Source organism: Ochotona curzoniae, unplaced genomic scaffold (assembly GCF_017591425.1).
Source record: "Ochotona curzoniae isolate NIBS_2020 unplaced genomic scaffold, NIBS_Ocur_1.0 scaffold_4505, whole genome shotgun sequence".
Taxonomy (NCBI): Eukaryota; Metazoa; Chordata; class Mammalia; order Lagomorpha; family Ochotonidae; genus Ochotona; species Ochotona curzoniae.
The window spans coordinates 16,412,309-16,427,772 of NW_024467118.1; positions in this window are offsets into that span (position 1 = coordinate 16,412,309).

Below are 15,464 nucleotides of genomic sequence, written 5' to 3' on the forward strand. Positions count from 1 at the left end.
TCATATTAATAAGATATAAAGCAGAGTGCATCAACCAATAAGTGTTTCAATTGAACATCACAAAGTTGACTGATTTTCATGCAGACCAAGGGAGATAAAATGAAAATGGAATTCAAATGCCTAAGGAATAAAATTAGATGAAGTGAAATAGAGCAGTTTCTAGAGAATTACATATAAAGGCAAACATGTCTGAGAAACCAAACTAAAAAGGAGTAATTAATTTTATTGTTATATTTTTATTTATTTGTTTGAGAGTAAGATAGATTATATGCACACAGCTGCACCCTGTTGGTTTTATTCTCCAAATGTCTAAAATTTCCTAGACCAGGTTATTTGAAAGCTGGGAAGCAGAAATTCAAGCTTCCCACCTGGGTGACAGAACCCCAACAACTTGAACCATGACTGCTGTTTCCTGAGGTTTATTACATTGTCAGGAGGCCGAAGTCAGGAGCGAAAGCCATCTGTGAAACCAAGGCACTTAGATCCAGGACATGAATTTCTTAACCATTCTGCCAAATGCCTGACTCTGTTTTCTATTCTACAAATGCAAATTAACCTAAAATAGTAGTAATGTATAAAAACAGCAAATGATTTCACTCCAGTTCAATGTGGTCTTTACTGTAAATGCTAGTAATTTGGAAAATACTTAGGAAGAATAGTCATATTGCCAATAAATCCTCAGAAATGTTTTTAGACAGTTCTCTCCAGACTGTGTCTCCATGTAAATACCATTCTGTTTTGTAGTCTATCTTACCTTCTCCTTCTCTCAACCTTCCAAATTCCTGTGTAAAGTGATTATTTAATATCAGTCAGGTAAAAACATGAGCAAGAGAGAAAAGATGTATGCTCTTTTGGCTTCCAGTGTACAAATACACATGATCACATCCATTATCAGCATGTGCAGTAAAAATAAAGGAGCCAGTGTATTAGCTTGTTAGGGCAGCCACAAAAAGTAATAAAAACTAAATATTTAAGAAGAAACAAAACCCAGAAAAACAGAAGTGTATTATATAGCGCAATCCTGGAGGTTGCAATCCAAGATGAAGGGATGGAAAGGATTGGCTTCTTCTGAGAGCTGGAAGGACAGGTGCTCCACAGCTTCTCCCAACCTCTGGTGGTCTACTGCCCATTTTTGTTATTGCTTGATTTGTGGAACTATCATCCCATTGTCTGCCTCCATTATTTTTTTTAAAGATTTATTTAATTTTATTGGAAAGGCAGAATTATAGACAGAAAGAGAGACAGAGAGAGATCTTCCATCTCTACTTCATTTCCCAAATGGACACACTGGCTGGAACTGAGCCAATCAAGAGCCGAGAATTAGGAACAACAATGTCTCCTACATGGTTGCAAGGACCTAAGGACTTGAACCATCCTCATCTGCTGTCCCAGATCATAAACAGGACGCTGGATTAGAAATGGAGAAACTGGTTCTTGAACTGGCATATGGGATGCTGGTACTACAGGTGGAGGCTTGCCTGATATGCCATGATTTCTGTTTCCATTCTTACATGATGTTGTCCCCTTGTGTATATTTCTGTGTCTAAATTCCTCCTTGCTATAATGCCGCCAGTCAGTTTGGATTAGAAGTGACCTTAACAACCTTACTTGAAGAACCTGTTTCCAAGTAAGGGCACTTTCTGAAGTACCAGGGGTCAGGATGTGAACATATTTGTCTGAGTGCTCCAGTGCAATCATTAACAACCATTCATTAGACTGGCTGGTAGGTGATGTTGTAGAAAGGTTGAAAAGGGTCCATTGGGTAAGTCTTGAAAAGTGACACAAAACCAGATGAGAGAAGTTAATGAATCAGGAGCTTCCTAGATAAGCAAGCTATAAAGGACCTAAGGCTGGAGCCAACTTGCGGTCTGGGAAGAGTAAATGTGTTACTGTGGTTGGGGCATTGAGGCAAAGGTACACTGTTCAAATGAGATTAGAGCAGCGGTGCCCTGACTGGGGGCACTTTAAAGCCCATGGGAAGGAATTTGGAGTCATTCTAGTTTCAGAAGTCTGAAACTAGGTTTTAAATGGGGAGTGATGTGATCTAAGATATATTTCAAAAGATTAGTCTGGCTAACATCTCTCTTTGATCTCAGAGAAGCCCACGGAATCCCTCCAGCCATTTGTGATCCCCCTGTTTCTTAACACCCAGATCACTCATCATTTTCAAACGGTGGATTTGCTAACAGAAATGATGGAATCAAACAGTGTACTTTCTATCTTTTTAAAATAGAAATCCCTTCTTTCAATACTGTATACCAATTGGTTGCCATACTTGGTATCACTTGATTTTATTTGTGTTTAAAAAGCTTAGAGATTAAAACACAGGAGTGAAAATCCACCATTCTATCATTCACGACTCACTTCTCCTTTGATGCTTTTCATTGCTTCTGTTCCTCCTTTCAGAGTCCCAACCTGAATCTTAAAATTTCTGATAATTATATTACCTATTTGTTATCTGGTAACCTGGATACTCCATGAACTTCTTTAAATCAGGAACTTTGACTTTATTTTTGCATCTTTTTATAACCAGCATGTTGTGCCATCTCTGACAAAAAAAACCACAATTGCATAACTGCATGCCTTAGAACACTTTTCTGATGAACTACCTTCCCATAAATCAAAAGCCATCACTGAATTTAAAATAATGAGATTTAAAAAAATAATTTATTAATTGTTTTCAAATAATCTTAGTTGATTAGGATACATAAGATCAAGGACTACAGGAAAGTGGGTAATACCATTGTTTCCACACTAATACCATCATTTTTCTTCCCTGTATCTGGGATTAAAGGGAGAAACAAAGAGAAAGGCCCCACCCAAGAAAATATTTTAAATTTACATTATCATTAAAAGATTAATTCTCCACTAAATAAAGAGTGCAACAGAATCCAGGGCACTGGCATAATTAGCTAATCTTTACCATTCAAGCGCCAGAATCCATATGGACACTGGTTCATGTCCTTGATATTTCACTTCCAATTCAGTTCCCTGTTTATGGCCTAGGAAACAGCTGAAGATGGCCCCAAAGTCTTGGGACCCTGCACCTACATGGGAGACCTGGAAGAGGCACCTAGTTTCTGATTTGGGATTGGCTGTGCTATAGCTTTTGCACCCATTTGGGGAGTGAACTATTGGGTAGAGTATCTGTTTGTCCTTCTCTCTATAAATCTGCCTTTCTGCCTATTAAAAAATGAGTTCAACAAACAATAGAACTAGTTTTTTAGGGATATGGGCAAAAGACATAAACAAAAATTAAATGAAAAAATTCTTGGTTCACTTATATGTAGTAAATGTTAACATAATCACAGATCATATGCACTACAGTAGTTTTTTTTTTTAAGATTTATTTATTTTTACTGGAAAGACAGTTTATACAGAGAGAAAGACATAAAGAGAAAGATCTTCCATCCACTGGTTCGCTCCCCAAGTGGCTGCAATAGCCAGAGCTTGACCAATCTAAAGCTGGGTTCCATGAGCTTCTTCCAGGTCTCTCAAATATGTGCAGGATTCCAAGGTTTTGGGACATCCTTAACTGCTTTCCCAGGCCACAAACAGGGAGTTAGATTAGAGGTGGAGCATCTGAGATATGAACCGGGACTCATATGGGATCCTGGCAGTTGCAAAGTGAGAATTTAGTCAATGGGCTATTGCTCCAGGTCCTAGTTTTATTGTTTTTAACTTTGGTTCGACAAAGATACAAAATTATATTTGCATGAATACTGATACACACATGCATTTTCCCACCTTTTTTTTTTCTTTTAAAATTTTAAATCTGCCAGATGTAAGGTAGAACATGCAGGATTTATCTTTCTGCATCTATCTAATTTTACTGAACATGATATCCTCTAATTGCATGAATCTTGATGCAAATCGTAGAATTCTGTTCGTTTTTATAGATTTCTTGTGTGTGTGTGTTTATCACATTTTCCTTTTCCATTTGTCTGATGATATACATCTTGATTGGCTATATGAACAGTGTTGCTATAAACATGGTGGTGGAAGTAGCTCTTTGATACATTGTCTTCATGCTTTGGGATATATAACCGAGTAGTGATATGGCTGGATTATACAGCAAATCTGCTTCTAATCTCAAAGAGATAGCTATACCATTTTCCACAGTGACTGTACTAATTAACATTCCAACTAGTGGTTTATGAGTTCCCCCTTCTCCACACCCTGATGTGCATTTGTTATTTCTTTTTCTTTTTTTAAAGATTTATTTTTATTATTTTTTCATTGGAAAGGCGGATATACAGAGAGGAGAGACAGAGAGGAAGATCTTCCATCTGATGATTCACTCCCCAAGTGAGTGCAACGGGTCGATACTATGCCAATCCGAAGCCAGGAGCCTCTTCCGGGTCTCCCACGCAGGTGCAGGGTCCCAAAGCTTTGGGCCATCCTCGACTGCTTTCCCAGGCCACAGACAGGGAGCTGGAAGGGAAGCGGGGCTGCCGGGATTAGAACAGGTGCCCATATGGGATCCCGAGCGTACAAGGCGAGGACCTTAACCGCTTGTGCCACCGTGCAGGGCCCGCATTTGTTATTTCTTTATAATAGTCATTCTGAGAGGAGTGAGTTGGTAATTTATTATATTTTTGATTTGCGTTTTCCTGCTAACTAGTGATGTTGAAGATATGTTTATGTATATTTGCTGGACATTTTTACTTCTTTGAGAACTACTGATGTATTCTTCCTGTTTATCCTTTGGAGTGGTTTTTTGTTGTTGTTGTTGTTCTTGTTGTTGCTGTTGAGTTTTGTGAGTTGCTGCTGTACCTTGGCTATAAGTCTGTTGTCTAGTAGATAGCTTACAAATGTTTTTTTCCCATTTTGTTATATATTTCTTCATCCTGTTTATTTATTTATTTTTTTTGCTATACAGAGGCTTCTGAAATTAGTAGAGTCTAAATTGTCTAGTTTCTCTTTTGCTGCATTGTACTTTGGGGTTCTTATCCAAGAAGTCACAAATACCAAAGTCTTCAGAAGTTTCCAATGACACCTACATTTTCTTCAAGAATATTCATAGCTCAAGATTTTGGTCCATCTTGTGTTGAGTAAGGCATGTGTTGAGAGGTAGGGGGTCTCATTTCACTCTTTTACATATATACATTCAGCTTTGTCAGCACCACATAAAAAATATTATCCTTTTGGCCAATAGATAGTCTTGGTATTCTTGCCAAAAATCAGTTGGCTGTGTGAACAATGGATTAAGTTCCATGTTCTCTCTCTGTCCCATTTATATATCTATAGATATTTATGCTAGCACCATGCTATTTTAGTTACTACAGCTCTGTAAGATGCTTTAAAGTCAGGTACTGTGATTTCTCCAGCTTGACTATTTTTGCTCAAGAATGGAATGGCTCTTCTAGTTCCTTTGTGAATTCATAGGCATTTAAGGATTTAAAAAGGTAATTTCATGAAGAATGTAATTGGTATTTTGATAGACATTATTTGAATATGTATTTTGTATTAGACACTTTGAATATGTGTTATGTATTAGACACTTTGATGATACTGGTTTTTCTAATCCATTAGCTAGAAATATCTTTTCAAATTTTTTAGTGTCTTTGCTTACACACCAACAGCCAATATCTTATTGAATGGGGAAAAATGAAAGCATTTCCTCTGAGGCTTTGGGGCAGTACAAGTATACCTATTTGTACCACTCTACCTTTGTAGAATGCAGGGGGTGTTCGTGATGAAATTAGGAAAGAGAAAGAAACAAAAGATGTCACAATTGGAAAGGAGGAAATGAAAATATCTGTGCCTGTAAATGACATGGTGTTATACATGAAAAATCCTAAGGTTTCACCAAAAAAAGCAATTAAAAATAATGAACAAACTCAATAAAGTTTCAGGTTACAAAACATACAAAAAATACAGTATTATAACCTGTTAATAGTGAACTTCCTGAAAGAGAAATCCTGAAAGAAATTTCACTTGCAACAGCCATGTAAGAACTATTTAGGAATAAATTGTACTAGAGAAGTGAGATTTCTTTCCCAAAAATTATAGAGCATTGAATAGAGGACATTTTGAGCACAGGGGAGAGCAAACAGGTCAGTAGTGCGGGTTCTTTGATGGTGCCAGTTTTGCTCACCTGTCCCCAAATGCTCTTTCCCCACGTGATTTGAAGATGAGCTCTTCTACCAAAAGGGCCTTAGAGATTTCATTGTTTCTTATAACTATGACCTCAGTCATGTTTGTCTTTTACTGTAGAAAGGATGTGGTTAAAAGTTTACCAAAGATGGATTTATTGTGACATTCCAAGGGCATCACATTTTTTCAAGGATATAATGGATTTTCCTCAAAATTCCATATGTAGACAAAAATAGGTCATCAGAAAATGTTAAATATCAAGTCAGACCTCCCTTCTCCGATGTCCATTCCTCGTGCTCTGGTGAAGAGATCATAGTTTCAGTTCTACACTCTCTTGGTTATGGTCAATCTAACAATTTGTCATCCTGATTTATTCAATTTATACATTTATGTATACTTCCTCTGGAAAATTCATAACAGCAGTGGCCATGATTCTGTGTTCTTAGTATTTAACAGAGGGCCAGACACACATTACATATTCAATGTACTTTTCACTATTTCTAATGGATGAAATGGAGAGAAATGTGATGGTAGCGAGATCACTCAGAATATGAGCAATTCTGAACTACTACATTTTTTTCAATGTAGAATTCAAAAAAAAAAGTCATTTGTCTGTAGTCCAGAAACCTTCTCTTTATTCCAGCAGTGCATTAGGTCTTGCGGCCTCCCTATTTCAGAGGTCTCTCGTGAGATACAAGACAAAAATCATAGTCTCCATCACTTGGGCCAGCTAGGCAAAACTCTGTTGACATTCAGTCCATGTCCCTATTTCTCTAGTTGAGAATTTCTCTATCTGAAACAGCTTATTCTCTCCATTTCCACACTGCTAAGGTCTGTTCTTTCTCTACTTAACTGCATCTCAATAAAACTACAAAACCCAGTTTCAGTATTATTGTCTTCAACAGAGCTTTGGAGATCTCCCCTAATTTTTTCTCTAAAGCCTAATTAAATATATTTTGTTTTTCTCAGAATATCTCATATGAAACTTTCCCATTATCTTTATCTCTCTCTGATAATTCTAAATTTTCCTTAAGAATGAAAGCTTAATCATGGAAGGGGTAGTAACTCTTCCCTTTATATTCCTTGTATTCATTGGTTATCCAGTGTCTGGTATAAAACAGGTAGAATAATAGCTTCTGGGTGAAAGTCCTTGAGTTTGGAATTGGTTGCAATAATATACATTACACTCTATTTCAAAAGACCCATATTTTTCCTAAGTAGTACAGAATGAATTGACTCACTGCAGTTATTGCTTTCTTAAGTCCTATGTCAAGGTTATATGATACTGTTTATTGACTATTGATTGGAAGTTTATTTGCTAATAATACACGAACATGATATTAATATTCTTGTACTTCTTAGATGTCAATGGTTTTCGGCATGTATTGACTCAATTCTCACGCTGAGGTAACACAAACTACTTAAACACACTATGATATCATATATCAGTGAAAGGAGGGTATTTCAAAATCAAATGTGATTTCCCTACTTTCTTCCTGCTGTGGTTTAATTCATGTCCAGCTAAGATTAAGATACAAATTTCGAGCCCGGCAGCGTGGCCTAGTGGCTAAAGTCCTTGCCTTGAACGCACCAGGATCCCATATGGGCGCTGGTTCTAATTCCAGCAGTTCCACTTCCCATCCACCTCCCTGCTTGTGCCCTGGGAAAGCAGTTGAGGATGGCCCAATGCTTTGGGACCCTGCACCCGCGTGGGAGACCCGGAAGAGGTTCCTGGTTTCCGGCTTCGGATTGGCACAGCACCGGCTGTTGCGCTCACTTGGGGAGTGAATCATTGGACAGAAGATCTTCCTCTCTGTCTCTCCTCTCTGTATATTTGACTTTGTAATAAAAATAAATAAATCATTAAAAAAAGAGATACAAATTTCTGGCCATAAATTATGTATGCTCCACTTGAGATTTGTATAGGAAAGTAACTTTGGCTCTATTTATGTAGGGACCATTTCCATGGGGGGAGGAGTTCAGATAGATAACCCTGATGTCTTACGGGGGCTAATTGGTTATTTTTAAGTACTAGACAATACTTGTTTATGTTACCTGATGTAATTCTGAGTTGTCTTCTGAGACCTTAATCTCATGCCAAGACCCAGATCAGAAAACAGGGAAGTAGTTTTCCCATATTGAGTGAGCTATACATGTCCAAATACCCTTCCTGAGAGGCTGGACCTATCTAGGAGATAAAACATCCAAAGTTGTTATGTATTCCCCTATAAAGGTAAGTTAATATAGTGTTATGTTAAAAAAATCTTTTGTTTCTGGAGTGTTACAGCTAGCATGAGCTGGTGGTGTTTTGGCAAGGGTTTCCAGTGAACAGATGATACTATGCCATGTCAGTGCAAAAGTATGAAATTTAGTATGTACAGTGACCAAAGTAGTAACACACAGACATACTTAGAACGTTTGGCTGAAGTCAAATCGGTTTCAAATAGTACTGTATGTATGTGAGTGGCAAATGGGGAGGGAGGAAGGGGTTGAGGAAGTGGGTTGAGGAGGAAGGAAATTTTAGATAGAGGACTCAGTATCAGATACACTCAGAGGTAGGAAAATGAAAGGAGATTTGGAAAACTTAAATAGGAAAATTCATTGTGATTAAATGGCAAACCATTTATTAGAAAACTTGATAATGTATCTGCATTTTGAGGTCACTATGTGAGATTTTTATTTGATTATTTTTGAAAGCATACAATTTTTTTCCCTTATGGTTTCTAAAGTTCAGCTCGCTGAGCGATTCTGTAGCTTCTCCAGTGTGGATAAACGATAGAGAACTTAGTGAGGCTTATTACCCTGGCGCTTTAATCAAGAAATTTCATTTTTATGCAATACCATGTTTTCTCTCAGACTAGTCCCCTTGCATTTGAATATCTCTAATTCTCAACTTCTAATTATCTCTAAGGCCTTGAAGGTTAAATGAGAATTCTAATGCGCTAATAAAATAACCGACTGTAAGGAAACCCCTGGGTTATGCACAGAACTTACTCCAGTGGTTATCAACATGCTGATAAATCATCAGAGCCTGCAGCTCCACGTTTACTCCTTTGATGATGAATACATGTGCTGTGTTTCCACAGCTGCTCTACCTCGTGGATTAATTCTCACAAATCTTTTGGGCCAAAGGGACATGAAACAGAAGTAAGATTTTTAGTTCATCATCCATAATTGATTAGCTGTCTTTTGGGGGGAATTTCTTCCAACTCTCACAAATTCTTTTTGTTCATCTGAAAAGTAGGGATATAATAAATCCTTAAAGTTAAATAATGGTTGTGAAGACCCAAACTGTCCTGGCAAGGATAATGTATCATACGAGTGATATGCTTAGAACAGTTGTATATCACGGCATCTTCAAATAATTTCTAAACATTTACTAAATTATTTGTACCTACAAAGAAATGTATTATTTTGGCCAATTTGATTCTTTTTCATGTTATATGTACTGACAGGTTGATTTTTTATTTATGAGCCTTTGAATTGTTCTTGTGCAATTAAAAAGCACCAATTTTATTCTGCTTTCCTGAAAATGAATTAGAAATTATGCTCTGGAAAAATTGAGTGATGGTTTTGAAGGAAACAAAAGCACAAATTTGGGCCTTGGGATGATGATTAGAAATCTCCCACCTGGGCCCGGCGCAATGGCGCAGTGGTTAAGGTCCTCGCCTTGCACGCCCGGGATCCCATATGGGCGCCGGTTCTAATCCCGGCGGACCCACTTCCCATCCAGCTCCCTGCCTGTGGCCCGGGAAAGCAGTGGAGGACGGCCCAAAGCTTTGGGACCCTGCACCTGCGTGGGAGACCCGGAAGAGGCTCCTGGCTTCGGATCGGTATAGCATCGGCCGTTGTGCTCACTTGGGGAGTGAATCATCGGACGGAAGATATTCCTCTCTGTCTCTCCTCTCTGTATATCTGCCTTTCCAATAAAAAAAAATAATAAAAATAAATCTTAAAAAAAAAAAAAGAAATCTCCCACCAGGGACTCCTACACTTCATTTCAAAAGACCAGTCTAGCCAGTCCATACCCCAGTCTGCACTTACTCCCAGGGATCAAGATCCACCAAAATTGAAAAGCCTGCAAAATGTTGGTCTAGATCTTCACCAACTTCTTCATAATCTAGGAATCCCCACTCTTCGGATTGGCCAAGACAGTGCTATCTGCCAGGGCTTTGAGCAAATATTTTACTCATGTCTAAAATAATAGTCCATAATTATTGACTCAATACCCTGTAATATTCTAGCTCTTTCTAGCTTTTCCTCATTATTCCTGTTAGGAATTTTCACCATTAACTCAGAAGGCAGATTTAGCGAGTCATACAGGAGGTCTTTATCCCAGCAGGAAAGGCAATACCTGGGAAGGGAGAGAAGGCAGAGCAGAGAGAGAGTGAAGAGAGAGATCTCAAGCTACAATGACATGAGGGGGATTCAAGGGGAAAAAAAGCTAAAGAAGAGCAGGACAGAGAGCTGAGAGTGGGGAGAGCTGAGATCTGTCTGACAGCAGGGAGAGCAGCGACTGGGAGCATGGGGAGCAAAAAGCAGACAGAGGTCACACACTAAGGAGAGTGTGTGACTAGGGAGTGGGCACTGGGAACACAGGGCATGAGAAATTGGTGATTGGTAGGCCACAGGGGATTGGTGGATGTGCCGGTAGGCAGGCACTCGCAGAGGCACTGCAAGGGATTGGTGGACAGGACTATTAGGCATGGTGCCATGAGGTTACAACAAGTTGTTGGGAAAGGTTATAAAGTTACAGTGCAAACTTTAAGACAACTGAGACCTAGGGGAAGCAGGCAGGTGTCAATCTTTGGGCCAATATTTGAATCACTCCTTACATTCCTGAGCTCAAAGAATTCAGACAGCCTGGTGATGACCTGGAAACTAAAAGGGGAAGGAAAAGCAACCAGGTATAATTTTGGATAAGACAGGGTTTATTTATTTGTTTGTTTGTTTATCTTAGCAGTTATAAGGACTAGGTGTTGTGAATTTAATTTAAAAAATTAGTTTTGGTGAGACTTACAAAGTAGAACATGGCACAGTTCTTCATAAAAGACGAAGCAGTTACAAAGACGAAATCTTAAAGAAATATCTGTGTGTGAAATAACAGGTGCTGCTTCTCTGGAAGAGAATAAACTTAGTAGAGTAGAAAGTTTTTTAAACATCTGATCAAGAAGTTTTAAAGATGAAAGCCAACTATTGATTGGATATAAACTTGTTGACATAATCACACGCAGAGTCAGAATTTTTGAAGAAACTGGAACAAATTAAAGCAACATATATTCAGGTGCTAAATTATTTTGTTGTGAATAGTATCTCTATTCTGGATTTAATTGTCTTATGTGCTTTGGGGAGAAACATAAAGGTATAAGAAACTGCTATTGGTGAAAATAGGTTCTTGTGTTTTTAAGGGTTTCCTGACCCTCATTGTATACCCTATCTGAATAGGGGTCTCTCCATTGGATGCCCATTTTGGTGAAAAACCAGTGAAAGTCTTCCCCATTAGTGGCATCTAATTAATTAGGAAGTGGCAGGGCAATTTCTGTGCTTCCCAGTTGAAGGTATTATTTTCCTGTCCATGTGGAGAGGGACAAACAAGCAACTGACAAAATGGTGAGGTGGCTGAAAAATGGTGAGTTTCCCAACAGAGAGAAATCCCCTTCTCACTGAGCTGTGAGCTTTCTCAGGTTTTAAACATATCCTGTTTGTCAGTCTTCTCAGGGCGTGCAGCATGGGGCAATGAGATGTAACCAGAGAGAAGAGCCTCCCCAGGGAACCTAGACCAAGATTTTAGCGGGCTTGGGCTTTCTCGGCAGCTGCTTTGGTGTTCCTCAATAGACTTTTGCAGATGGTGTATCACCCTTCTTATACACGTTTGTCCTGTTTAGACTAACTAAATTTTTAGACACTTGGGGGCATATGGAAAGCAGGTGTGAAACAATTCTCCATTAACACATTTTGTGACAGAATCTCATATGGCCAAGAAATAGTAACAATTTTCAGGGAGATGAGCAGTGTGTGACCTGGAGGTGATGCCTAAGATGGAGGCAGGTCAGGAAAAGCTCATGAGTTCCTTGATGTTCTGTTTAAATAGCTTGGATTGCTGTCAAAAGGCTTGAATGGAAGAGAATATCTGCAAGCAGAAATTCTAAGGCAGTTTTTGTTGCATTTTTCAAGCAAAGTTTCCATCATGGGTTAATACAAATATTCTAGGACAGAAGGGAGAAGATGTGTTTTTCGGACAGAATTTGGTAACAGCGTAATTCCATTGTGCTATAATGTAGTGAAATGCAGTGTCTCCTGCAAGAAAATGTATGGCTTTGACCCCTGCTTCTCTTATTGTCACTTTCGTTGTGTGTTGAACGTTTGATGCAGAAAGATGAAGGAGCAAACAATCATTCCCATCTAAGAAAACATTCTTCTGTCAGTAGTTTAAGACTGTGTTTCCTTTTCCTGGATTTTCAAATATGTACCGGGGGCCAGAGGAACAAGGGGAAGATTCTGCAGCAGGAGGAGTTGTTTCTTCTCATTATGAAATCCTAGAAGTATAGTCTGAATCCTATGCTTTCTTTACAGAATTGCTTCCACTCTTCTTTTTGGGATCATCTTTGGCAGACAGATAAAATACAAAGCACAGCAAATGCAGGTCAGGAATTCTGTACCTACAATGACTGTGGATTAGGAAAGACAGAAAGTGGAAATAAGTGAAATATTTACCACCTCTTGCTGAGAGGGTTTTGTCCCTGACTGGGTGAATGAATCCTGGATCTTTGGGTGAAGCATTGTCCTCCAGTGAGCCATGCCTATGAGACTAATTCTTCATGGCCACCAAATTACAGAATTCTCCCAATTAAACAGGAAAAATTCCTGGTGGCTTGATTGTAGTGTCATCCAGTAAAACTGTGCTGTGAAAATTTGTTGAGAATGCTGGAGTTATTTCTGTCACATCCACTGAAGTGGCATCAAGGGGCCTGACAGGAAAAGGGGAACACTTAGATCAACAAGTCCCATCTAGCTTCTACCTCACAGAAACTCTGTAAGGACAGAGACTGCCCTAATGTGAAGGCTGATTCTGCTCAGCAACTGACTGTGAACTGCTGACTGTGAAATGAAGGCCAGCGTTGTATGGTAATGGTTGTTTTGCTTGTCTGCCGGATCTTGCAAATATGAGAATGTCAAGTAATTTTCTATGAAAAAGTCTTGTACTTTTGACACTTAAATCCTACATTAGAGTGTCTTCTGGGCTTTAGCTCCTGACTCCAGCTTCCTGCTAATGAGCACCCGGGGAGGCAGCTGGTGATGGCTCAAGTCTTTGTACCCCAGAAAACCATGGAGGGGACCTAGATTCTTAATCTAGCTCCTACTGCTGCTGGCATTATTCATTTGGGTAATGAATCAGGAATGGGATTTCTCCCCCACTCTTTTATTTTTCACTTTCTCTCAAATGAACAAACAAATAAATAACAAAACAAAACCCTACCACAAATCACCTTTTTTCTGTACTCTGATATACCAGTGGTCACTCTGTCTATGCAGGTGTGTCTCAGATTGCAGTTCTATTTGTTTATCCTCAAATTAAGTTCCTTTATTGGAGAGTCTTCTTTGTGGATTTGTTTGATTCTGACAGTGTCATGGATACATTAAACCAAATATGAAATGTGCACAAATTCTGGGCAGGTGTACTCCACAAGCTTAGAGAAAGGAAAGTGATTCATGAAGGAATGCTTTCAAGATTGACTCAACAGAAAAGGAAAACAGAGGCTGCTTTTCCATGAGTGTAAGAAGTTGGAGATGTAGAACATGTGTGTGTGTGTGAGAAAAAGGAAGATCCTAAAATTGTCATTTTTGCTGTGATTTTCACCAGATACCATGCCCTGCTATGTGAGACATCATAGAAGCTAATGAAACCAGGATTAACATTAGATTATATTTTTCCTATGTTTTGTCCTTGTATTCTTTATTTGCATTTCTGACCTCTTTGGAGCATCACAAGGAAATACCTGGTAGTAAAAATGTAACTGCATTGAAAATGCTATTTGGAAACATTTTCACACACATTGGATTCCAAAATGAAGTAACACAAAAGGACTTTTTAAAACACAGGATTTCTCTCTAAAGCTTGCATGTGAGGCAAACAGATATCTCATTTTAAAAAAGACAGAAGCTGAGAACATTTCCAGGATATATAAATCTGCATTTTATTTTAGATTTTATGCCTGAGCTCAAATCAATCCCAATTGATGGCCAGGGTTTCTGTGCTCCTTGTTTTTCCTGTCTTTCTTTATAACACGCAAATATGACCAGTCAATATTACTTTTGTGATGTTCCATAGATGAGTATTCCAGAATGCATGTGATTTTTTTATTTACTTGCAACCTTATTTGTGTACAGATATGACCTTATTTGTTTATATACATGACCTATTAGTCAAATCAAACTTAATAATAAATAATGCCAATCTATGGAAGCTAACGTATGTACTCTGATAAAAAATATATAAATTACCAGTGATAAAGCAAGTTTATTTTATATTACTGTTTTCAAAACACATGTTTATAAAATTATATGTTGAGCACTAATCTCTTTACAAAGAGATTAACATTTTGTGACATTGTTTAACTATGAAATTACACAGATTCAAAAGGTGGATCTGGGGTATGTTAGATTGGGTCAGGCTCCAGCACCTGTGGGTGCTCACAAATACCAGAATTTGTGGAGGACAGGCTAGATCTCAATAGCCGTTGAACCATGTGAGAGCCAGGTCTCGGGGTGAGCCAGCGGCACTGGGCTGTAGTGCCCAATGATAAGAGCCAGAATGGGTGTGGGTCACTTAGTCAAGGCTGCTCTACCTGCAGGTAATGCCAGGACATAGGTGGGCCAAGACAGGCTGGGCTAAGCACCCACTTGTCTGCACAAGACCTGCCATGGGAGCTGGCCTGATAGAGGAGCTTGGGGACCACACCCTAGATCCAGTACACACCTATGCCAAGGGATGCTATAACTGCATTCAGCTCATTTTGTCACCTCCACTCTGGCTTTCACACTCACCAGTGTGAAGCACAGCCCAGTCAGGATGTCCCCATAGTTCCCCTACCTGGCCCACAGATCATGCAGGTGCTAGTGATTGTTCCAACCCTACCCACCATAGCCCGACCTCCATCTTGTCCTTTGTCATAGAATCCTGCAGCCTTGCCTGGCCCAGCAAGCCCCAAGTCCTAACTCTTGCTGATGGGTACTGTAACCTAGCTCTGCTCAACTTGTCTCCAACCATGGCTTTTATGTAAACCGGAAGGTGTGGTAGCCTAGCATAGCTCAGCATGACCAACAACATAGCTTGGCTTGCCAGTGTGTTGTTGTTTGGCCTGGCC